The 26523-nt window shown below is 38.0% G+C and overlaps 1 protein-coding gene across 6 annotated transcripts in view; it reads right to left on the bottom strand.

The window, feature by feature from the left end:
• Positions 1 to 26523, bottom strand: part of LOC149321341 (contactin-4-like) — a 700468-nt gene that overhangs the window by 345355 nt on the left and 328590 nt on the right. The window lies entirely within an intron of this gene.

Here is a 26523-nt window from a genome sequence, read left to right as displayed (position 1 = left end):
TTCAGAGTAAGAGTTCTCTTGAGAAGTGAGTGCTCTACTCTGCATTTACACATCAGAATGGAAAGATGTCTTTATCTACGTCACGCGTGTGTACGATTCTAGGATATTTCCATTATTACCACACCATGTCTAGCCATCTTGAATGCCTGATGAGGAAAATGGTGGCAGCAGCAGCTCTTTGGCACTTCCCCTCAAAGGAGCACTGAGAGAGTAGAGGAGGTTGATGCTTCTTTTAGGTTCTCCTGGGATGGACTAAGCTCTCACCTTTTGCCACTCTACTCAGAGAAGGGGATGGTTCCTTTTTTTTTATGAGAGTTAATGCTCTATCTTAACTCTTGCCTTTACATCCTTTTTGACATCTGCACATTTTTTTGCCATGCCCATGCTGGATCATCTCCCGCACACATTGCACAGCCACCATTTACCATAGTTCCTTCCTCCACCATCCAGCCTTTAGGGTGAGCTCAAATAGTTACTTGTGCCAGAATTTTGTAAGTTCTTTGGCACTGTTCTCCTTTGCTTTATCCTTTATATGCCTTTGTTACAAGTCCCTATGTTTTGTCCTCAAGTTACCGAAGAGTCATATCAACATCCATAATTTTGTCCCGCAAACCTGCCCTTGATGGAATTAAAATACAGTAATAAAATAGGAATAAATGTTCATGAAATATGTACACATGCTCTTGCAAGTTTTTTTTATATAAAATGGAAAAATTGAGAAGCTGGGGAAAACCAAAATTAACAAGTCCACCCCTACCTACTGTTGATCTGATGAATACATTTGTACAGTAGGTTGTGAACAAAATCTGCAGAAATTTGTAGTGTGTTGCAAATTTCTGCTAACCAAGAGAGCCATATTTCTTTGTGGCTGTTGTATATTCAAACATAACTATTTTAAAGTGCAATGAGAGTTCTTGAAAGCAAAACATAACATTAAGGAGGATATATCACTGACTTAGTATATTCTGTTCGGACACTGCAAGTTTGTAACCTCAGCTACAAATTTACTTTCCTATTTTCCTTGAAGATTGTAATAGGACAACCATTAAGTAACTATACTGACATTTTATCTGATCTACTTGTCAAAACAGAAGTGTCCTCCTGTGCTTCACCTCACAATTAGAGAAGCACATTGCATCGATTTATTGACTTGAGTCTTTTATTTATATGCACACTGTTTCGTTTCCAAATTTGTCTGCAGCTACAGGAGGCCAGTCTTTATAAAGTGATTCCTGCAGATGCAGCAATTGAAAGCCAAATAAAAATGTTATAATAGTGTTGGTGCACATGAATAGCTATTTCACTTTGCCACCAAATTAACAACCATAATAAACACTTGTCTGTCTCCTTTTGAACAATATCCTTTTGATGTGATGATGCTTCTGGATAGGCTATTTGCTTGGACACAGCATTTTAATCTCTGTATTCTTATATGGCTACGATTGAGTGTAATAGTAAAATGATAAAATAAAGCTCTTATATATACCCACACTTTAATTTCTGAACAGTAGACTTCTAACTGAAGTGTCAGAATGAGAGAATTGATGTCTCTCATGTGAATTAACTTCCGGAAGGAGAAGAGGAGCAGCCCCTCAACTTCCATATCTCATGTTTAATGAAGTCACATTGATATCTTTGGGAGACTCACAAATGCTATTCATGGGAAAATGTGGGGAGTAGCATTTTGCCTTAGTCACTGAGATCATGTCAAGAAAAAGTTAAAGACCGTTTAACACAGTGATTCCCAAATTTTGGTCCTCCAGGTGTTTTGAACTTCAGTTTCCAGAACTCCTGATTGTTGGCCAAGTTTGCTGGGACTTCTGGGAGATGAACTTCAAAACACTTGGAGGACCTGCTTTAACAGAATTGGGAATATTCTTCTTTAGGAATAGGGCACTGGAATTATGTAAAGCAGGGATGGACAACTGTGGGAGCTCTATGGGCCACTTTTATGCTCTGGGACACTCCAGCGGACCATATGGACAACAAAAAATTAAACAGCAAAAACCCCAAAGTATCCAGAAATCTACTTCTGGCTCTCAAAATTTTTTATTATTTTGAAACCATTAAACTATGCATGGAGACTTTGCCACCTATTTAAAAGGTAAACTGTTGGATCTTGACCCGTCCAGGAAGAGATGCTCACCCTCTTTTTTTGGCCACAAAAAGGTTGATACAAGGATTTTGGAGATACTGAGGGCCACAGAAACATCTGTACACATGAGACTCCAGGGTGACAATTTGTTCACTCCAAAGTAGAGGCTAATTTAGAAAAGGATAAGATCAGAGCAAGTGATATTTCATGTACTACAATGTGACCAACAACAGAAATCATGGTGATGTTCAGTTTTGCACACATACCCTGGGCAACGCAGCTTTGACCCAATGTATAATTTATAAATTGAGATCATGTTCAGTATTCACCAAAATCACCGTCCATGGAGCTACATCAATTATTTTAAGAATGAGACACATTCTAAAAACTGGGATTCCTGCCCGTCCTCCATTCCTGGGACTAACAATAACAGTCTAATAATTCTGTAATTTACAATTATATTAGAAACCATGCCCTTTGCATTGAGAGAATTCGGAGAAATGACCAATTTTTGCATCTTTCTTCATGTCCCAGATCATATATGATGAATAGGTTTTTAAAAAAAAGTCTTCAAAAAGATACTCTCTGATCTTAGTGGATACAGACAAAGGAAATAGACCAGAGAGAACGCAGCAAAGCTTTTTGTATATAAATCAATGACAATGACCTATTTTCACCAGAACATATTTATGGATCATTGTTTTTTTAAAAGGAAAGAATAATGGTCTGTCTCTACCATATTTCTTAGATATATGGTATGGCAAAGTTGGCAGAGCCTTTAATTCACCAACTAGAGGCTGCCTTTAATTAACTGTGGAGCTATTAGCTGCACTGTATGATTAATAACTGCACTATTTCATAGACCTTAAGTGATAAAAAAAAATAACTCCAGGAATGTCCCACCAAATGAAAGAGGATGGCTCTCAAAAAGTGCTCCCTTTTCCCTTCTCTGATCCTCTTGCATACTCAGATTCAGTGTAGTTTCTTACTTTTTTCTTTCTTCATTAAAAAATTCATTCATTTGTTATATTTACATTCGTATTACTTATTCAATCCTCACATTTTCTAATATAGAAATTTATTCTAAGTTGTATCTCCTTTTCCATGGTTTATTAAATCACAGCTTTCTGTTATGTCCAGACTGAGAAAACAGTTGAAGTGCTCCTTAAAGACCATAGCTTTAAAGCTGGACCATGAAGCAGCATTAGAAAACTTCAATAATATAGTTTTCAAAATATATTATCTTTCTTAAAAAGTTATCAGTAAAGGCCCCCAAAGAAGGTGGAAATTCATGTGGGGAATGGCAGTACCTCAAATTTGTTTATTTCTTTATTTTTCTTTATTTTATTTAAATGCCACCTTTCTGGCTCATAGCTGGAAACCAATTAAAAAATCATCAGTGTAATCTTAAGAAAAACAATTAAAAAAGTCACAACTAAAACAATATAAAATCATTTATAAACATACAAAAGTTTAATAAAAAATAAAAATAAATGTAAAGGGATTCATGTAAATTTACAGCACTATACTGTATAAATAAAGGATAATAATAATAATAATAATAATAATAATAATAATAATAATAATAATGTATTCTTTAGAATCTGAAAATCAGCTGTAGAATTGAAAAAGGATAATGTATGGGTAATCTGGATTCCTCCAGATGTGGCTGGTCTGCACTACCAGCACATCGTTCTATTGGGTATGCTGGCTAGGGCTGGTCCAACTAGAGTCTAAACACATCAAAAGACTCACTAGTCCCTTGGCTCGTCTCATTTCACTAATCACATCATGTTTTCAGCATTAGAATAGAATGAGCCAATATTCAGAAGTGTTAATATTGATCCTAAATTTCAGTATAGTACAAGCAATAATGAAACAATTCCACAATCTTCTATACAGTTTTATGTTACAGTTATATACAGTTTGCCATCCTCATCCATGGATTTATTTATTTATTTATTTTTGGCATGGATTCAACCACCCATGGCAAGGGACATTATTTGACTATGCCATAGTATATAAGAGGACTTGAGCATTCATGAATTTTGTATCCAAGGGGGAGTCCTGGAACCAAATCCCAGTGGATCCCATTTCCTAAGATTTATATAACTAGCAAAATGTTCTTACTGTTCCAATATTATTCCTCCTTTATAGTGCAAGGTCTGTACTAGGTACACTTTATGACTAGGAAGCAGAGACAATAAGTACATGGGAACTGGATAAAAACATATGCTGCATGCATAACTGTGAAAAAACTAAGTATCTGTACTTACCTCCCCATAAAAATGCTTTGGATTAAAACATCTCAGTAGAGTTTATTGTTAGGTAGATTTTTTATGGTAAACTTATCACAGGGGTTTCTTGGCAAGATTTATTCAGAGGAAGTTTGCCATGGCTTCCAGTGAGGCTGAAAGAGTGTGACTTGCCCAAGGTCACACAGCTGGTTTTCATGGCTATGCTGAGATTAAAATCCTGGTCTCTTGGAATCCTCGGTAGCTGCCACACTGCAGAAATAACACCACATTTTGACACCACTTTAACTTCTGTGGCTCAATCCTATGGAGTTCTGGGATTGTAGTTTGGTGGGCTACCAAAGCTCTCTGACAGGAAGGGCTAAATATCTCACAACACTACCAACTCCAGAATTCCATAGCATTGAGTCATGGCAGTTAAAATGGTGTCAAACTGTTTTATTTTTGCAATGTGGCAGCAGCCCTAGTGTAACACTCAAGGCAGCCTCCCTTTCCAGTAGACTTTAAAATATGCAAATTGACTAGCAAATTTTGCAAGTCACTTTGAAGAAATACTGCTCACAAATCTTTTTTCCAAGAGTTTTGAAAACTAAGCATTGCTCATACATAACACATTATATCAGAAGCTCCCTATTCATCTCTAAATCCAACTCAAAATTACTGCATTGACTTACAAAATTCTCCACAGACTCCCTATAGTCTAGTTCACTTTTCACAACCAGCTATCTTCTCATTACTTGCTCCTGTAGTCTTTTATTTTATGAGTACCACTTGACATCAGAAGTTCCATCTATCTAAAGCTCTTCTTTGAGCCCTTGGATCATTTTTCTTCTCCTTAGCTTATGTCTGACTATAATATTAATATTCCTGTTCATGTACTACTGCTTTTTTATTTGTATGCTACTGCAATAAGCAGAAGAGAGCATATGTAAGTGTTATGCTTCTGTGACACACCTTTTATGAATTTATCAGCAGCATAAAATGGATTGTGTCTCTATTGCACTAAGAGTTGTACTAGTTAATACAACTGAATCATGCAGTGTTGGTTCTGAGGTTTACTATAAATTATTATTTGTGTTGTTATATGTGACAGTGCCTTTATAATGTGCATGTGCACCACTTTCTCAGTTCTAGGTGTCCAACTATAACTGAATATTCCAAACATAATCTCAATTTAAGTTCCAATCTATTTTTAGCAACAGTACAACAAATTATATATTGAATTTAACACATATGCAGTGTCCCAAAAGTTCCATGCATCCAATTAGGTTCCAGCGCATAACCTGACTGCAATACTCTTCTGTCTGCAATACTCTTCTGTCTTCTATTGGGATCCTCTTTTTTGCCCTTTTTGAAGATGGGGACAACGTTTGCCCTCCTCCAGTCTGCTGGGACTTCTCCTGTTCTCCAGGAGTTCTCAAAGATTATTGCCAATGGCTCCGATATTACATTTGCCAGTTCTTTCAATAGCTCGCACCCCATTAACCAGGTCATCCTTGTTGATTAGGATCAGATCTAAAATAGCTGACCCCTTTGTTGCCTCTTCCACCTTTTGGACAATAAAATTGTCTTTGAGGCAAGTGAGGAATTTGCTAGACCTTGAAGATTTTGCTGAGTTTGAATTCCAGTAAATATCAGGATAGTTGAAGTCATCCATCATGACTACATCTCTCCTTTCTGAGTGTGTGACCCTGTGTCTGCACAGCTGTGCAATCGCACCATAATGACAATATAATGGTGATATAAAAAGAAATGGGAAATGCACTTGTGTCCTGCATAATCACATTCCTGCATCATTATTATATCAGGATTGAATATTTCATATGTGCATTCTTTTCCTGCTACTGCACATGTCTGAAAAACATGGTTCTGTCCCAAACAGTATAAAAAATTTTTTTCTATATTATGAACATGATATTTATTTAGTTCAAACAAAATCATGCTCTGCAGTTCTCCTCTTGAACCAATCCCAGTAATAAGAATGAACTGTCTGTATTGCAAAGCTGTCTGACAAAAGATCAGATAGCTCTGTGATAGTGTGAATGAACTGTCATTAACTTCTGCACGTTCACAATAGCTAAAGTAAGGCGCAAATGAGAAACCATTCATGATGAATACGAGTTATTCATGACCAAAGTACTTGATGAGTGCAATGTCGTATGAAAATCTCTGTGCGATCATGACAGGAGCATTCCATTTCATCCTGTTTTCAATCCCCATGTGATAATCTCCAATGAGTCATGATATGGCCAAAGTACAATAGCCTCAGTTTCTTCATCTTGGCTTCCAGGGATAGTTTAGGCTTGATCTATTCAAGGACCAATTTGTTTGTCTTTTTGGCTGTCTATGGTATCCTCGGCACTCCGCTCCAGGAACATATCTCAAAAAAGTTGATTTTCTTCTTATCTGCTTTCTCCATTGTCCATCTCTGATGGTGCAGCGGAAGACAATGGCTTGAACTCCAGGTCCTCTCAAACTCCAGCTCCAGCTCTCCCTCTTTTCCTGAACTTGACAAGTAAGTACATCTCCTTCCTTATACTTTTTCCACCTCCTGGGCAAACTAATCATTCATACATTATACGCCTCTTACAATAACACTGTAATTCCAACAACTTGATTTCATTCCAAGAGAGCAGGCAAATCATCTTAGGCCCAAAACAGACAGGCCAAAAGGAGCAATTTCCAGCCACTTCAAGGCCATAGTGTGCAGATGATGCATGCACCTGGAGTGGACACAAGCTGGTCTGAGGCCTAAGGTGGCCCAAGACAACCAGTAAAAGGAGTGGCAAAAATCTGTTCCTTGCCAGAGGCCCATTTGGGACCATGACAACGGCCTGCTTTCTGAGTGGTTGTTTCAGTCCCAGCTGACCATGGGGCAGTTGCGGCTGGAGCGACCAGAGGCCACTCCAAGCCACCAATCTGTTTCACCTGTTAGAGCCAATATAATGAAGGATCTTCCATATCAGAGATTGGATGTAACCAGACTCACTTTTCCACATCTGTGGGCTTGTTAATGTGTGTGCAGTGGTCAGGAACAATGCTGTGCAATGTCATAAACATACTCTCCCCAGAGCTTCCCTTGGTCTTTCAGGGCCTAATCTATAAAGGATAATAGAATATCAGGGGCCAGTAAGGATGCCCCACCTTGTTCTGGTCCTGTTACTACAGGGGTGGTTAACATATGGGCCACAGTCTTCATAAAGCCCTCTTGCATTTTGCAGCCCTCAGAGCCAATCTCCCTGCCTCATCGCTCCTTGTAACAAAGTGAAGTGCATTCTAGGAAACCACATTCAGTCTCAGTACAAGAAACAAGGTGTGCAAGTTGCACATGCTATGTGAGAGTGGTGATGGGGCCCATGATGGACCTTGGGAATAGAAAGCTGGCCCGAGCACCACTGAATTTGCCCTTCCCTACTGCATTACCTGAGGGAGTGTATTGGCCCCACTGCCAGAAAAACCCTCATGTAAATTGATCTAGTAATCCCCTAGCCTTCCGAGTCCCATGTGGGCATGGGTGTGCAGGACCTGGAAAGGATCCATCTCCCCACTCGGCTTCCAAGTCCTGTGTTGCCATGGTCGTGTGGGACTCAGAAGGCAGCTGTCCACTTCCCTCAATGTGTATTTCCCCACTGGGTGACACTCCCCCCCCCCCGGGTGAAGTCCACAGCACCTCACCCACTAATGATGCCACTATTTGGGCACTCCAAATATTATTCATACTGGTATCTCTTTTTTGTTTTGGTGATAGTGGTCAGATCAAAGTGTGCTTCTGGTTAAAAAAAAGATATTTAAGGTAGTAGTAGTAAAATAATTCTCTCTATGAACTTGAACTACATTCCCTTGCCTTCAAGACAGGATTGGGAATAATGCTGATCTCCAAATGTTGGACTGCAACTCCCCGTATTCTTCAAAAATAAATGTATTTATTCATGACTGATCCATGCAGTCTTGGAGAAGTGTGAACAATATGATCCTTCAAATTATCACAAAACTCTTGGGTTTTTGAACTAGACATGGCTAATTGGTGTACCTAAGTCTGTAACTAATTTGACACATTCTTCAAGAACCCACTGCCATAACCTGAGAAGGTGAAGAAAATGAAAATTGCATTTTGTATCAGTCTTCTACATCCCTTCCACCCTCAAAATCAGAAGCACTTGACTTGTAGATACATGACCATATGTCCCTTTTGAGAACAGTGGCAGAAAGGGATGATGACTCCACCCTAATTGTCAAACTAAACATACTTTTTAGAAGAGACAGGGAATAAAACTGACAAGGGTTGGTGGGAATGTGGGCCATGGGCATATCACCAATCAAACTGTAAACACAAGGGTTCTGAACTCATTTTGTTGAATTCTGTTAAAGTATCTTAAACACTTTTATCTTTTTAACTATATTTTATTTTTTATGCAATCTGTTTTAATATTATAATAATTTAATACTGTTTTAATGTAAGATTTTCTGTGTTTTTAACTGAGTCCCAGTTTTGGGGAAAGGACAGGAAATAAATAAATAAATAAATAGCAACCACAGCTGCATATGTATTTTTGAAGGCTTTCGTACTGAAAATTCATGTCAAAGCCAGGACAACTAGCAGAGTAGCTATCAAAATTATCAAAATGTGATGCAAGAGTGCATGAATTAGTATTGGTTGCATTTAAAAACAGAGGTGATTGTATTTGACTGAACGGAAAACCTCCTGCATCACCACACCCCTGGGGCATTAAAGACAAACACAAAATAATTGTATCTCAGGAGATGAAGTGTAGCTAGTTCTTCCCTTGAGGAAATGCTTGTTTTGTTGTTATGACAGGGGATGTTACACTGGGGAAAGTTCATAAGACAGGCATCCTGGTAGACAAAACCAAGTCACATATAGAAGCCAGATCACACACTGAGGAGTGAAACATGTCAATAGATCCTATGCACAGCAGTTGGAACATTTCTTTTGTGAAAGGAAGTCCAATCAAAGAAACCAATTTTCCCCCAAATAACAATACCATCTTGCAGCAATTTAAATTTTTTAAAAATAATTTTTCAAATGTTATTTTGTCAGTTTAAAATAGCACCACAGTTGTTACTGTACAATTGCAATTGCCATTGCAAGAAATGTGTGTGTGTCTATGGCCCGTTACATACGGGCTTAAAAGTACGCGCGGAGCACGTACTAGGGTTAAGGCGGGGCGGTGCTTCCGCACTGCCCTAACCCTAGTGCGCGCTGTGCGCGCACAAAATGGCGGCGGCCGTTCTGCACGGCCGCCGCCGTTGATACGTCACGGCCGCACCACCTCCAAACGAGGCGCGCGCGGTTGTGACGTATTGAGGTCGCGGCTGGGCGCCTAGGGCGCCCTTTCCGCAACCCCGGAAGGAGCTCCATTTTGGAGTTCCTTCCTGGTTTGGTCCGCTGGGCACAGCCTTCAGACGGCTGCGCCCAGCGGACCAAAGGAGAAAGGGGCCAAACGGCCCCTTTCTTCTTCTCCCCGCCACCGTGGGGTGTACTTGGGGCTTGAAGCCCCAAGGACACCCCTTTCCAGGCTGCGGGAATGGGGCCTTTTGCCGCTTCCCCGCAGCCCAGAAAGCGGCGGATTGGGGCCTCAGCGGCTGCCGCTCTGGTCACTGAGGCCCCGATCTGGCGGGGAAAGGTGCGCCTACAGGCCGTCCCAAAGGGGCGGTCTGTAATGGGCCAATGTTTTCTTTTTAGCACACAGTGGATGAGACCCTGGTAAAGTAGCAGTTAAATAATGTATACCTAGAGCTAAATCAGCAGGTCTCACATTTCTCAGAAGTCATGGTCTTGAATTTCAATAGAGAGTAATAAATGTTGTCCTTTGATGTATCTGAGTAGGATTAGCACACAGAGAAAAACATTAACATGGAAATAAAGCAGGGAGTCTTAATGCACCTATATTTCTAGTCTGAATGTTTATACCTCTGCAGGGCTTAGCAGATGAATACAAGACAATTTAACAACAGAACATATTGGACAAAAAAAAAGCAAAGTTGATTCCCCCTCCAACATTTTTTCAAATTACAAATAAAGGCATGACTCCTAAAGGGAGAAAGATAATCCCCTCCTTCAGTATGTGTGTGCATTTATATAATCACTGCAGGTAATCAAAATGTGTGTCTTGGTTCAGTAATTTTTATTACAATTAAAATAATGGTTTTCTACATTTAAAAGTTAATGATTATGTTAAATCTGGGGAGACACTGCACAATGCCTAAGTAATACAGACTTCTCTCCACCTTCCCAATTACTCACTTTCTGACAAATCTAACACTGCCTCAGTTAATCTCTATGGAAGAAAAGTGTGCGAAGCTTTTCTGGGGTGCAGGGGTGTACTATGACTCTTCAGTAAATTCGTTTCCTTATCAGTAACTTATCTTACTTATTATTATGGTATAATAGACAATCTTGCATAATATTATTTGGGTTGAGAGGTTATGAATCCCTTTTTGGATAATTGTCTGAAAAGTTTTCCATAAATCCATGCCCTCATTCTTTCAATTAGTTTCTTTCTCTCTCTCTCTCTCTCTCCTTCCTATTTTTTCAAACTTTGCTATTTTCATTGGGAGTTAGGTGGCAGAGGATGCAGTAATTTAACTGTAGAGAAACCAAATGTTCTGTATATGCAAAGACTCTCAAAACACTTTAAGAACCTCCACCCTTGATTCATGAACTAATGTTGGAAACTATCTACTTAATACTTGGATTGGCTGAAATAGATCACTCCTTAGTGAACAAAAGGTACATGTTGGTGGAGCTGGAAAAAAATAAGATGCAGATGAGTGACAAATTCAGTTGAAGAAATTATAAATTTAGATTCCACACTTGGAGACAGCCTTTTCCAACCTGACAATTAAGGTTGTGTTATAGTCCCACTATATCCAGGCAACAATCATATTATGGGTTTTATAGTATATATGGGGCAAAATTCTGGTTGGGGAAGGCAACTTTAAAAGAATAAAAAGAGTCTTTTAGAAGAAGCCAGAAACAAAATGTGTATTCCTAAGGTCAACAGTGATAAATTCCATGCCATTCTCTTTAAATCTCACGGTCTAGTCCTGTGGTAGTGAAACTATGGCATGCACTGGGAGGAAGGAGGGATATAAACAAACATAATAACAACAACATAACAACAACAACAACAACACCATTTTGGAGAACACGTGGAGAGACGGGAGGTTGGGGAAGAGGAGGAACAGCCACATGCCTGTTTCACCTCTTCCCACCCCATCCTCCTGGGCCTTCAGCTGCCACTCACAATGAGAGGGTGGGGGGAGGGAGGAAGAAGACGAAAGGCAGCTGAAGGCCTGGGAAGGTGGGGGAAAGAGGAGGAACAAGTGCATGCCTTTTGCTCCTCTCCCCCCCCCCCCCCCGGCCTTTAGCTGTCTCTGGGGAAGTCCAACCCCCAGATGTCCTGCCCCTGGAAGGTGGAAGTCACATGCCCAGAGGATGGGAGTTCCACCCTGGAAGCCCCTGGGTAACACCTGATGCTGGAACACCTTTGTGTTTGTGCACTCAGTGTCTCAAAGGTTTGCCATCACTGACTGTGGTGGCGAACCTATGGCACACCAGCCAGAGATGGCCCATGAAGTCATTTTTCAGAGCACACAGAGAGTAAGGAAGAGGAGTAACAGATGTACACCAGTTCCTCCTCTTCCTGGCTGTCCGTGGTCATCCCGGTCCTTCAGCTGTCTCTGGCTATGCCTGTTGCTCTTCCTCCTTCTCGCCCTCCCCCCCCCCCCCCGTGCCTTCAGCTGTCTCCGGAGAGGCAGCTGAAAGGCCTGGATGGTGGAGGGAAGAAGTCCCACCCCAGAAGGCAGATGTCTTTCCCCTGAAGTCCCGCCCCAGGTAACACTCGGTGCCAGAACACCTTTTAGTTTGGGCACTTGGTCCCTAAAAGGTTTGCCATCACTTTAATGGGAAATACAATGGCTTATATGATTTTAGGATCTTTTCTAGTTCTTTCATACCTATCCTCCCCATTCAAAAAGTCAACATGGGTTTCAGAGAAACAAGTCATGCCAGATAAATCTGATCTCTTTTTATTGATAAAATTACCAGCTTGGTAGATGAAGGGAATGCTGTGGATATAGTATATCTTGATTTCAGTAAGGCCTTTGAAAAGGTTCCCCATGACATTCTTGCAAACAAGCTGGTAAAATATGGGCTACACAAGGTAACTGTTACATGGATTTGTAATTGGCTGACCCGCCGAATCCAAAAGGTGTTCAACAATGGCTCCTTTTAATCCTGGAGAGAAGTGACCAGTGGGGTGCCACAGGGGTCTGTCCGGGGTCCAGTGCTATTCAACATCTTTATTAATGACTTGAATGACAGTGTTGTGGGTATATTATCAAATTTGCAGATGACACTAAATTTCCCTCAGAGTGTGGTGGATCCTCCTTCCTTGGAGGTCATTAAAGAGAGGCTGGATGGCCATCGGTCAGATATGCTTTGATTGAGAGTTCCTGCATGGCAGGGAGCTGGACTGGATGTCCCTTGTGGGCTCTTCCAACTCTATGATTCTATGATTATATTATTATTAGACCCATTAAGATTTCTTGACCACAGTCCCTGCTCTGATCAAAGTTTGATCCCTGGGTATGAGAACTTTTTTACTATTTCTCTTTCGTCATTCTCTAGGTTGAATTTTTAGAAATTCTCCATGGTCATTATCTTTGTTTTCTTTACATTCAACAATAAGCATGCCTTTGCACTTTCTTCCCTCATCTTCCTTAGCATTTGCTCTAGGTCTGTGATGTTTTCTGCTAGTAGTATTGTGTCATTTTATTTTCTTAGCTTGTTGATATTTCTTCATCCTATTTTCACTCCTCCTGCTTCTGTGTTCAAGCCTGGCATTCATATAATATGTTCTGCATACAAGTTGAACAGATAGTGTGAAAGGAAGCAGCCTTGTCTGACCCCTTTGCCATTTGGGAACCATTAGGTTTCTCCATGTTCTGTTCTGACAGTAGCCTCTTGTCCTAAGTACAGATTCCTCATCACGACTATCAGATGTGGTGGCACTCTCATGCCTTTAAGGGCATTTCATGGCATTTTGTGATCTATAAAGTCAAAGGCTTTAATATAATGTGCATGTGTATGTTGATTTTGTTTTGGAATTCCTTGGTGCGCTCCATTAGCCACCATATGTTGGCAATGTTTTCCCAGTGCCTCTTTCTTTCCTGAACCCTGCTTGAACCTCTAGGATTTCTTATTCCATGTATGATTGAAGTTTATATTGCAGATTTTGAGCATAATTTTGCTTGCATGAGAGATTAGAGCAATGGTCCTATAGTTGCTGCAGTCTTTTGTATCTCCTTTTTTGTGAATGGGTATGTATATTGATCATTTCCAATCTGTTGGTCATCATTTTGTTTTCCATATCTGTTGACATATGTGAGTTAGCACTGGTGTTGATTCTGTCAGTGTGGATTGAAGCAGTTTGATTAGAATAAATACTACTGTTCCTAAAATGTACCAGGATTTACAAACATCAAACAAGATCACAGGTAGGGAAAAGATCTGAATATGATGCATCAAATGGAGGTCATAACCTACTTCCTGGTGCTTGCATCAGTTTTACACTTCACCTTCAGAGAAGCATATGCTCTACCTCTTTAAATTAAGAACTTCGTCATTCTATATTTGCATCCATTAGAAACAGTATGTAAAAAATAAGGAAAATAAAATGTTTTCATACAAGATTAAGCCATATAACGTGGCCTGTAGTGAGTTTTGGTCTAATGAGGATGTGGCACCTCATTCCTAAGTGGAAATTTGGAACCTCTTCTTTCTATAGATGTGAATCAGTAAGTTAAAAAGTCACTTTAAGTTACTGTTTCAATTGCCATCAGCCTCAAGCCGGCCTTGTGAAATATAACAGGAGCAGTAGTCTACACAATAATCTATCTCTGCAGACCTGTGTTGTAGTGCTTGTTTTACCTTTACTTAACTGACTGTGCTCTTCCAGTATAATAATGTGTTGTTCTCAATGTATTGTATTTATGTGACCATATTACAACGAAATTTATTGTGATTTGTATAAAAGAAAAGGATGTAGTCAGTTTTATTATACTAGCCTAATTGGGGGGGGGGGGGGAATCCATCCCTCCTTGAGAGGCAATGGATTACCTACATAATTGGGAATAGGCAATTATGCTTGATAGTTCGGCAACAACTGTTGTTATTAAACACACACACCATGCTGATATTTATTTAGGGCAGAGAGGGGATTCATGTTGGACTGCAATTCATATCAATTCTTGTCAGCACATCCAATAGTGAACAATGCTGGGAGATGCAGTCCAACATCTGGAGAACTGCATGATTCCCGCACTTTGGGATAGATACAGTTCAGAACACTTAACTTCATGTTGGTCTGATTAAACTGTGTATGAAAGTATCCTCAGAAAACTAATTTACTTGCTGTATTCCCCATAGTTGTTTGTTTCCACCTGTCTTTAATGCAGCTGATCCAAGTTCCCAGACACAAAACCTCTTTATATCCAAAATAAATACTAATCCTAAATTCAATGTACCCTGACAGCAAATAAGTTTGCTGTGCTTACTTCAGCATGAATAAAAAGCCTGTGAGGAGACTCCTACATAAGAGTATATTTACAAGTTCCATTACGCACTGGAGAGATTGATGTTATAAACCTATAAGAAAAAGACTTATGTTATGGATTTCTCTAATGTTTCTTATCAAACAACTTGTATTATCTTGGCTTGTGTATTCAGTTTAAAATAGGTTTTCAATAAGTGCTTCAGAGCTGGAGGTCATTTGTGCTTACCTTTTTATTTTTGCACATAAGAATGTTTACACTCTTCTCTATCCAGAGAATTTTAAAGCTCTGTTTGTACTTTAGTGGAGTGCTCCACAGTATTAACCTATATTATATACAACCTTAATCCACATCAAAACCTAATACATTTCAGAACCATACTCTTCCTGGTGCACATAAAAAACAAAGAAGGGTTACTTGAAATTATTTTCACTATTAATAGCTGTTATCAGTTGGTTTGTATTTCACATTGCTTGGACACAGCATAAATAAGGCACTCTTAACTATTCTAAATGATATGCAAAGGGATATTGCAGCACCTTTGAGACTCCAAAAAGAAAATGTTATTTCATTTTTGAGGACACAGCAGTTTTGCCTTCTAATAATATTAATAGAGTGGGTCGGTGCGTGCGTGTGCGTGTGTGTGTGTGTGTGTGTGTGTGTGTGTGAGAGAGAGAGAGTTCACTGTTGCCTGAAGAAAGGGAACCTGGACAGCTGTAACTAGGCATGGACCCTAAGGGGACCCTGAACATCTGTACTGTATGGTTTGTTTTTTACGTGGATTAACTGCTATTAATTAAAATTGTATTTATTCTTAAATATCAAATTCAGTCATTAGATAATGGATAGCAGAAATTTTAGAAGAAACCTCCAGGTAGTCTCTAGAAGGTCCAAATGTTTCTGCTTACTTCGAAGGCTTACCTGATTTGATTGCTTCCTTTCATATGGAGAATGTTAATTTTGAGTGAAAGGTTTGCCCAGATATGTTGAACTACTCTTTTTGTGTCTGTGGTGTAGGAACCTATACCTATTCTTTCTATGTTATATCTACCTCTAATACAAATTTTTCAATTCAAGTGCCATGAGTATGTTGACATTTATAAACTGAGGGCAGGTTTAGGGGCCAAAATTATGGATTTTGATATGACCCATGAATAAGTTGAGGCATGTATACTTAAAGGCATGTAACAAAAGAGATAAAGGATGAAGATGAGGAAAACAATGTCAAAGAATTTACAAAATTCTGGCAGGCATAACTGTTTGTGCTTTTTCACTCCAAGCATTTTGCTTAAACTGAAAATCACTAGACTATAGTTTATCTCAGGGGGGAAATGGAATATAATTCAATGCTGATAAAGTAATTATTCACCTTTTGAAATTAAAAGGGAAAAATGAATCTGTATCAGCAGTAATATTGGTAAATTTAATCAAGGACTTGGATGAATCTGAATAGATATCTATAACCTGGAGTTTTGGAGGTAAATGCAAGGGGCATATCTAATCAGCAGGTAGCCATGACCCTAATGAAGTTTCCAGAATGTTAGTTCTACTGTTATTTGATAGTCTGAATATGGTTCTGCTTCACAAATGCCTTTTAGTAAGGGCCTTTTAGTAAACGCCTATTAGTGGGGGCTTGGAAATCATTAAAAGTTTTCTGAACACTTCATGAAGCATCTCACTGACTGAACATATAATCTCATACCCAAAGAATAAGACTGAAGCAGATTTATCATAGAAAGTGCTAATGGTGTCTGTACGTAATATACATGATTTGTCTAGACTGTGTTTTTGGGATGGGCCTGACATTAGGTAAAGACATCCTCACACAGCTGGTTTGTTCATGCCTAGATTACACTCTAGCTAGCCCATATAAAGGTTGTAACTGTGGCTTTGAATAAATCTGATATACTGTATTTTCAATAATATATATTTTTTTAAAACTGTTGGCTTAAGAACAAAATTATCTCATGCACACTCCAGAAATCCAATATATTATAAGATATGGTTGATGGACTAAAAACATCCCCTCTGATCAATAAAAATATGGCACATTGTAACAAATTAGCATGGGAAGTGATCTAGTAGTACCTTTGAGACTAACTGAAAGAAAAAAAGAAGCTGGTAGCATGAGCTTTCATAGACTTGAGCCTATTTCTTCAGGTGCCACAAACTGTGGTTGCTTACAACTACCATTGTTGAGTCTTTCAAATCTAAATCCATATGGAGAAAATGGAGTACCTCGGGTCACCAAAGATTCCCCATGTTGTCTTCGTTCTGTATAGTCTCTTGAAATAATCTGAGATTTTATGCTGAAGGAGTCCTATCTGAAGTTTATGGGTAGGACTGCTGGGTGAAGTGACACAGCTCCTATACCTTTAATGGCTGTGTAGAAGATGGAATTCCAGATCTTGCTTCTCATGCAAGCATCACCTGTTGAAATTCCCTCTTCTACACAACTATTAAAGGTACAGGAAGCCCTGTACATTATTTCACTTGCCGACCTTACATATGGCGCACATGGAAACAGTGATGTAAATATTTCTCTTTACTCTTCCCATCCCTGAAGGGAGTAGGAAAATTTTATTACTCTTCTTGCTCTTCTGTGGCAACTGAGATATTTCAACTTGGTTGCCCCTCACAGAAAAGCAAACCATTCTTATCAGATTTCCAAAGGAGGGCTACAAAACACTCAGCTGACTTCCCTCACAAGTCATGACTCTTCTTGCAATTAGTGTATGAACCACAAAACTCCATTCACATAGAATCTAATAAGAAAACATGGCCTGTGCTTATTTGTAGAATAGAATTCTCTCTCTCCTTCCCTCCTGCAGCCCAAATGGAATAATTCAAATTGCCTTCACTGAGACTAACATAATTAAAAACCTCCACAGATGGAGACTCCAGTACACTTCAAGGGAGTATGGTCAAACAGCTCTTACCATCAGGATGTTCTTCCTAGCATTTAAGTGGTATATCTTTTCCTGTAATTTGAATCCACTGCTCCATGGTCTAGTCTCTGAAGCAGCAGAAAACAAGCTGGCTCCATCCTCAGGATAACATCCCTTCAAATATTTAAACATGGTTATCACGTCACTCTTAACCTTCTCTTCTCCAGGTTTGTACATACAGCAAATAAAATAAATGATACCTCAAACACAGAATTTGTTCAATGAAATGAGGCACTGTATACACCTATTTTACAATGGCATAAAATAATCTGTTTAAATAAAATAATGTGTGATGCATTAATTTTTGTCAAATGAAATCACACTTTTCATGATTTCACATTGTATTTTAATAACAGGGGACATTGTTTAGTGTAAAAAGTTTTCAAAATTTAAAAAAGAGAGTGGAGGATGCTCACAAACAATATCTTAGGAAACTTCCTGAATGAAGTACTGGAGAAGGTAAATAGAGCTCTTGACTATTTAAATTTTATTTTTACAACTAAAGTGAATCCATCCTTAACAAATTAAAACAGGAAGAATTAATTGGATATGCAAATGTGATTATTCAGTATATAAATCTAATTACATCCCAATTTATTTGAACAGCATGGAAAAAGAACAAATTGTTCTTTGTAAATTGATTGTGTTAAATAGTTACCTCTAACACAATAAAGTATAGTAAAGCTATATTTTCAAAGAAAGTCATTTTGTGTACATTAATAATATGTCATCTTCAAAGATATGTCAAATAAATCTTCTAAATATTGCTAACAATATTGATATACTACATTATGTTCTATGGTTATGTACTAAAACATAGTCACACAGGTTTCATTTTCTGGCATCAATTCAACTGATGACATTCCTTTAACACAGTATACTGACCTTGTAAATCAGTGAACATTTTAGTAGATAAAGACTACTTTCTTACACGATATATTTAATTACTTTCTGGGATTTTGTGAAGAAATGAACTTTAGGGTGTGTATGTGAATTTTAAAAAACAAAAACAAAACCATAAAATAGCATATATTAAGCTGGCATGACTTTTATGGTGAATGATCTGAAATACTGGCTTACATATCGAGCTGTTGGGAATGTTTGCCAAGAAAATATGAAGCAGTTTGAACATTTAGAGAGAAAAAAGGTGTATGAATGTGAATCTGAGAAATTTCACAAGGAAATTCCCCTGGGCTACCCAAATGCTGCTTTTGGTCATGCAACATTTTGGTCAGTCCCCACTTCAACACATAATCTCCATCTCACATCCTGGAAGGTTTTTCCAAACTGCAGGGAATTATTATCAAAGTACACAAGGTATTCCACTGTGGAGAAGGCAAGGAAGTCTGTTTTCAGATGCTTCTTTCCATTTTCTGGATCTCTATATCAATAACGGCACAATATTGTCTCCCCTTATGTCAACATTTATGTAGAAGTGATGGTGGGGGGATTCGGTGTACCCTAGGTATAGACATATGTAAAATATGTCTCATTCATTTCCCCCTTCCATTTAATGTTTTAATGGACCATTTGAATTAATAAGAATTAATCACTCAATGAGAATGAAGTAATGAGATAAGAAAATGGCTTCTCACCTCTAGCCTCTTTATGATAATGTGTTCTCAGGCAAAAATAGAGGTGTAAATCTTCACTCATTTCATTCTTGCATGAAAATATATAGTACATTTTATCCCTACTGCATGAAAACGAGTGAACTAATATGTGCTCTCTTTTTCTTTTCTTTTTCTTTTCTTTTTTGCATTTCTGGACTTTTGGGAAATAAATAGAGACCTTTTTGTACAAAAAAATGTATGTTTTTCATTAAAAATCTTTTGGCAAAAATACAGTGTCTTCATGCAGAAAACCTTTTTTTTTGGTACAAAATCACTTTTATGATATTTTTTTTTTTTTGGGGGGGGGATTCCAAACTAGTGGAAAAAGAAGCAAATAAAATTCATGGCAGTTGACTTTTTAAAAACTGACATGATTTGATATGTTGAGACATCCTTTCTCATTAAGGAAGAAAATGTTTCAAGTATATTTTTAAAACTACTATGAGTTTAAGTTAGAGGTTCAAGAATTGTGTCAAGATCTCCTAGAGAAATGGTTCCCAAGCTCTTTTCTTTTTTCACTTGCATACCCCTTGGCAACTCATTTCCATGAATTGTACCCTTCATGCTAGCAAAATGTTTGCAATTAATCTAGTTGCTGTCATTCCCTGTCAATGTAGGCAAAACCTGTATTAGCTTTTTGGTCTACTACATCACTGTTGACTCATGTTTAGCTTGTGGTCTTGTGGCAGCTTTGGAAGTGGGAGTAAAGATCCTTCTTGCTTCCCATTCCTGAAGCTGTGGCTTTTGTTTCAAAGGGCATATAGTTCATGTAGAGTCTCCAGTTTTATGTAGACCCATTGAGCCAAAAGCCTCCAGCTTTAGGATGAGGTTGTTATGGGCACATTCAGGCTTGGGGTTTTGTGGAAAATGACAGTGTTGATTCTTTCTGCTCCCCACTGCCAAAGCTGCCATGTGCACATTCACACAACTGCTTTGATTGTGAGCAGGAAGAATCACCAAGGAGCAGTAATGGCAAACTCAGAAATGTGAAGGGTTGACTATACTTAAAATTATTGATATCTGTCCATAAATTTTGGATTATAGGGTAGAGTATAACTATTTTAATAATAACATATACATATTATTATTTTTAGACTTGGAAGGAGGAGGTGTGAAGTTAGGAGAAAAAAAACATCAGCAGTCTAACAAATACAGGTGACACCATGCTACTAGTAGAAAGCATCATAGACTTGGAATAATTACTAAGGAAAGTTAAAGAAGAAAGTGCAAAGCCAGCCTTACTGCTGAACATAAAGAAATAATAATAATAATAATCACAGAGGATTTACATAAATTCAGTCTAGATAAGGGAACTGAAATAGTTAAAGATTTCACATAGCTTGGCTCAAACATTGATCAGAACAGAGACTGCAGTCAACAAATCAGAAGACAACTAAGAAAGGCAAGGGCAGCTATGAAAAAATTAGACAAGATCCTAAAGTGTAAAAATATAGACCTGAACTCTAACGTTAGAATCTCCCAAGCCATTGTATTTCTCATTACCATGCATGGATGTGAGAGCTGGACAGTGAAGACGGCAGGCAGAAAGAGAATCAAGACATTTGAGAGATGAGTGCTGAGAATACTGTGGACAGCCAAAAGGCATCTTTTTGGACTTGTTCTTTCCATCCCTTGCTCTGTCAGTCACTGTCATCAACCCTACTCCAGCTCTGAGTTGGAAGGAGGTGGTGACAGCATAGGGAACGGAGTAGGAAGTTTTGGCTCGGAGGAGACAGTGGCCAAATTAATGGCACCACATTGAGTTGGAGCTCCATCCTACTTTCCTCCTGCTCTATCATCAGCTCTTGTCTCTTTGCATTCTCACATGCACAGCCACCAGAAGCAGGAGCTATTGCTTCTAAACTTCCTCCATTATTGATAATTCTGCCATTACTATTTTTTTTTCACATACCATTCCCTGTTATCTACAGAAGCTACTCATAAAAGCATATTCAACACAAAGTATGGCAATTAGGGGATGATGGGTGGAAATCCACCACAAAGGGCACATGCTATCCCCTCTCTCCACTTTTTTACTGCCTCTTTCTTCTAAAGGAGATATTCTCTTGTGACTACAGCAGACTGATGGATGTTGTGCTCAGTGATAAAAGATGGGTTATCTTCTTTAAAGTAGATGGTGTTTTAGTTTCTGGAATCTTTGTTGTTAATACTATTGCATATATAATTAATTTTGACTGCCACACTATATATGTTTTTGATTTTTCACATTTAGAATGGCAGGAATTCCAGTCCAAATTCATATGAGCATCAGTTGGTATACTAAAGAGATCTACTGTGATCCTAGTTATGTCTGATGGTTATAAGAACATGTGTGGGAGAAATTTATGGCTCTTCAACAGTGTTGTTATAGGTGAATTTATTAGTGTGAACGGAAGCTAATAGTCTCCAGCAGGTAAATATCTCCAATTAAAACTTGGCAACAGCACACACATGACCAAAAAGGCTCTTGAGAACCCACTTATATTAATGGCATCTTAAGAAAACTTTTCAATTGTATGTTTTATAGCCTGACACTGCAAAAAAGTATCACATGTCATATAGAGTTCTTTGAAATGTGTCTGGATGATCCTGATTGGCTAACATTGGCAGATAAAAATTTTCTTGAATTAGAAGGGGAAGGACTCAAATTCGGACTTCATGCCTTCTTATTGTATGATAAAGAAAAAGCAAACGACAGTATTAATGACCACTGAATCAGACACTCTTTACTCCACATTTGTAAAAGATACAAAAGCAGAATTATAGTTAGTCTCCCCTTATGGGCATCTCCATTAGAAGCATTATATAGAAAAGAGATGTATAGAGAAGGAAATTGGATTAAATATAAAGATTTATTAAAAGTTAAGGAAAATAAATTGGTTTTAAAAACACTAGAAGAATTAAAATTGGAGGGGCTCAATTTAAATTGGTTTGAATATTGGCAAATTAAAAAGGGAACATATGCGGATATAAAAGAATGGGGCACATTAAGGAAAAAATCAGAATTAGAAGAAATTCTAGAAGCAGAAGAATATAAAAAAGGACTCATGGGGAAGCTATATAAAAAACTATTATCCTGAGCTACAGAACAGGAGACAGTGAAAGAGGTAATGATTAATTGGGCTATAGATGTGGGTCACCCAATTAATATAGACCAGTGGGAAAAAGCCTGGGTCATAAACTTAAATTTCAAAGCAGCTCAAAACCTAAAAGAGAATTGGTTTAAGATTTACCTGAGGTGGTATCTTACACCTACCAAACTTTCTAAAATATATAAAGATATCAGCATCTCATGTTGGAAATGCAGTTCTGCGCCAGCATCTTACTTTCACTGCTGGTGGTCATGTGAGATATCTAAAAAATTCTGGAAAATTATAATAGATGAAATAAATATAATTCTTGGAATTAATCTAGAAAGAAATTATTTTCTTGCATGTGTTTGAAGACAGCTTGGAGAAAAAATGTGGGAAAAATAGTGAGATACATGTTAACAGCTGCTAAGATTCTATACGCAAAAAATGGAAAATGAAAGATATGTCCCTGCTTGAGGAATGGATTAACTATTTATTTGATCTATTGCAGATGGACAAATTGTCTCAGGAGATGGCAGTTAATCAAGGAGAGACAATACCAGAAGAATGGGATAGAGTTATAAGTTACATCAGGAGGAAATGGGGGGATTCACTGGTTATATACTGAGATTTTAGAGAAATAATAGGCATAGACAATTCTGGAATTAAGTTTCAGGGCTAATTTTAGGATTTATAGACCAATAATTTTGGAATTTAGATTTTAGTAATTCATTCTTTTAGATTTAATTTAGTGAATTAAAAGGGTAAAGAGTTTTGACTAATGGATAATCATGATAGATCTGATTCACTGTATAATATTCTCTTAGGTTAGAATATGGTTACTCACAAATGATGTATTCTTATAATGTCTGATGTATTTTGAGTGATCTATGGAAATAGAATTATTTGAATATAGGGAGTTTTCAGCGGTTATAATCCAAGGTGGTGGAAGTCGAGTGTAGGTTAAAGATTAGGTTAACATGATTATATGATAATATGTTTAGAAATAGATTTGAAAGAATTAATTTATATTATTTATTGGGGAATGGTTTAAGGATCTGTAGGAAAGAATTTACCACTTTCGAGTCTCTTATATATAAAGAGGTGTTGACCTATTGACATGCATAAGAAGATCCAACTACTTCGGTGAAGAGTTAAGAAGACTAGAGGGGAAAAATATTTCTGAAGATAAAGAATTAAGAGAACTCAATACTTACCATCTCATATTTTTTTCTCTTCTTTCTCACCTATGAATGTATGTATACCAATTGTATTTGATGGTAACTGCTTTTTTAATCAATAAAAAGGGGCTTCTAGAAAATACCTCACTGCAGTATTTCCAATAAATAAAGGCTGTAACTTCAAAGAAAAGTGTCCATGGCCCAAAAAATGAGGAGACACTGAACAAGAAAGACAGGAGAAATGCAAAGACATTCAGCTCAGTAACAGTAGTTGAAGGAACCAACCCCTTTCTTTGATCCTTTGAAGATCTGAATATTTGGGGAACTGCCAACTGACAAAAGAAATAGCCGTAACATCAGCAGAAAGCAGAAGCCTAATTCAGCAGCAGTAGAATGATCAGCAAAATGGGAAGAACAAAATGGTAACATCAAAATCATGTCAGCCAAATGAAGAGCAACTTCTGTTTCTCTTGTTGCTGGGCGATCTTTAAAGGGTACTTTTTTCAATATTGTAATACCTGCATAAATAATTCTTGTTTCTCTACCTACTGACTGGACCATTGTCTCAACAAAATAAACTGAATTTATGGACCTGACACTGAAATTTAAGGTTTGGGAGAAGAAGTATCCAGTGTCCAATTAAAAGCCCTATAAGAAAAAAGATTTAGTTATTATTTAGTTATTTATTTTTAAAAGTGACAGGTGAAAATCTAGAGAGAAGATTTGGAATCTTTTCAGGAAAGCACAAAGTGATCAGCCCCCCCTTTGGCTATTGCCTATAGAGGCAAAGTTGCTGTCATTGACTTTCTGCAGACCATCAAGACCAATTGTACACTCAACCAACAGATAAAACATTACTTTCATTACTGCAAACTACAAGGAACAGATCAAAGCACTGTAGGCAAAGAACTTCAAAGACTGAAGCCAAACAACAAACACTTCAAATAATATGCAGTCCAGCAAAAATCCAGCACTGTTTGCAGAACAATTAGATGTCAGATTTACTGAATCTATGGGTATTGATGTGGCACTTTGACCCTAGCCCTAACCTTCCCCCAAAATAAAATAAATGAGGACAACTACAATCTCACTTCTCTGAGTGGCAACAAAAGAAGAGTGTTTCGCCCATCTTTATCCATCTTTTATTTTAGCAAGATAGAAAAAAGATGATAATCTTATTCTGTGTAACAGAGCTAAACCAATAATTAATTAAATTGGTATTTTGTACATCAGTTAAAATGTATACTTCCAGTTTCCCAAAGAAGTCATAGGGAAAACAAATATTATTCTGTTATTTTTAAAATGAAACTCCAAGGTTATCTTGGCTACCACACTGATACTGGAAAGCCACAACCCTTGCTGACACAGAGACCATAGTAATCAAGAAAAAGTGTACAAATTACCTTTAAAACTATCAACATCAAATACACTCATGAATAGGTCATTGTGAAGCAGTATTTTTGCAAAATAATTAATTCATCACCAAGGTGAGAAAAGGATAAAATATGATTTCAGAGCTGGAAGTGTTCTGTGTATAGATATAGAGAATCAGTGTGGCATAAGTGTTGGACTGTGACTCTGGAGACCAGGGTTCAGTTTCCCACTTGGCCATGAAACCCACTGGGTGACCTTGGGAAAGTCACATGCTCTCAGCCTCAGGGGAAGGCAATGGCAAACCTCCTCTGAACAAATCTTGCCATAAATCCCCATCAAACCCTTAGGGTCACCATAGGTCCAAAACAACTTCAAGGCACACAGCAACAACAATAAAAACTAAAATACAGCACATCTCCTATAGAATAGTTAACATTCATGTAAAAGAAGGTTTCTGCCTTGGAAAACAGTAGTAATATGACAACTGTCAGAGTAATATTTATGTTCTTAAATGGCCACACCCTATTCCATGCTCAAACAGCTCTTACAATCATCTACACATTCTTTCTAATATTCAGCTGGAATTAGTATATGGACCCCATTGATGCACGTTTTAGTTTCTGGAGCAGCAGAAAACAAGCTTCCTTCATCTTATACATGACATCCTTTCAAATGTTTAAAGATGGATGTTATAGCACCTCTTTTTCACATGTTAAGCATACTCCTAAGCTAATAGGGCTTGATTTCCAAGCCTTTTACTATGGTCATGTTCTACTACTTGGTCATGTTTATCTGGGTATTTTCCAGCTCATCAATATCCTTGTTAAACTGTGCTTCAAAAGGAGAAGTTGTGATACTCCTTAGCCTGCCTGCTCTCTTTTCCATCTTTCACCCTCTTACTTCTCAAACATTCCTCCTTCTCACCTTTCTCTGCTCTTACTTTCTGTTACATGTGCCATAATCCACTGACCTCACCCTCGCTGTCACTGCTATGAACCCTTCCCTAGCCATGGCTTACTCTCTTCTATCTCACTTGTTTCTTTCAGAGTCTTAAATAACCCCTACATGTGTAACTTACTATGTGGTGTGTACTCTCATACATCACAGGTAGCCAGGGATACTTACAAAGGGACCTCAGGGTGAGATGCTATCTTTGGCCTCTAACAGCAACAAGTAACCTAATATAGCTTTGAGCACAGAAGGAATGAACATCCTAACTTCTTACTCAAATAGATGTTTTACTTGTTCTCATAAGCCATCCAGCCCACTAGAGACACGACCTTCACCTCAGAACGTATGCACAGCAGACCTGTCAAAGACTCTACAAAGCGTCTTGCAAAGCAACAACATTCGACTTTCATCTGTTTCCCTAAGGATTTTTTTTTTACTTTATCCAGGTTAACCTAAA

This window comes from Sceloporus occidentalis, unplaced genomic scaffold (assembly GCF_023333645.1).
Source record: "Sceloporus occidentalis isolate IW3139 unplaced genomic scaffold, rSceOcc1.0.p SCAF_1, whole genome shotgun sequence".
NCBI lineage: Eukaryota > Metazoa > Chordata > Lepidosauria > Squamata > Phrynosomatidae > Sceloporus > Sceloporus occidentalis.
Note: the sequence above shows the minus strand (reverse complement) of the source record. Positions and strands in the feature narration are given on the sequence as shown.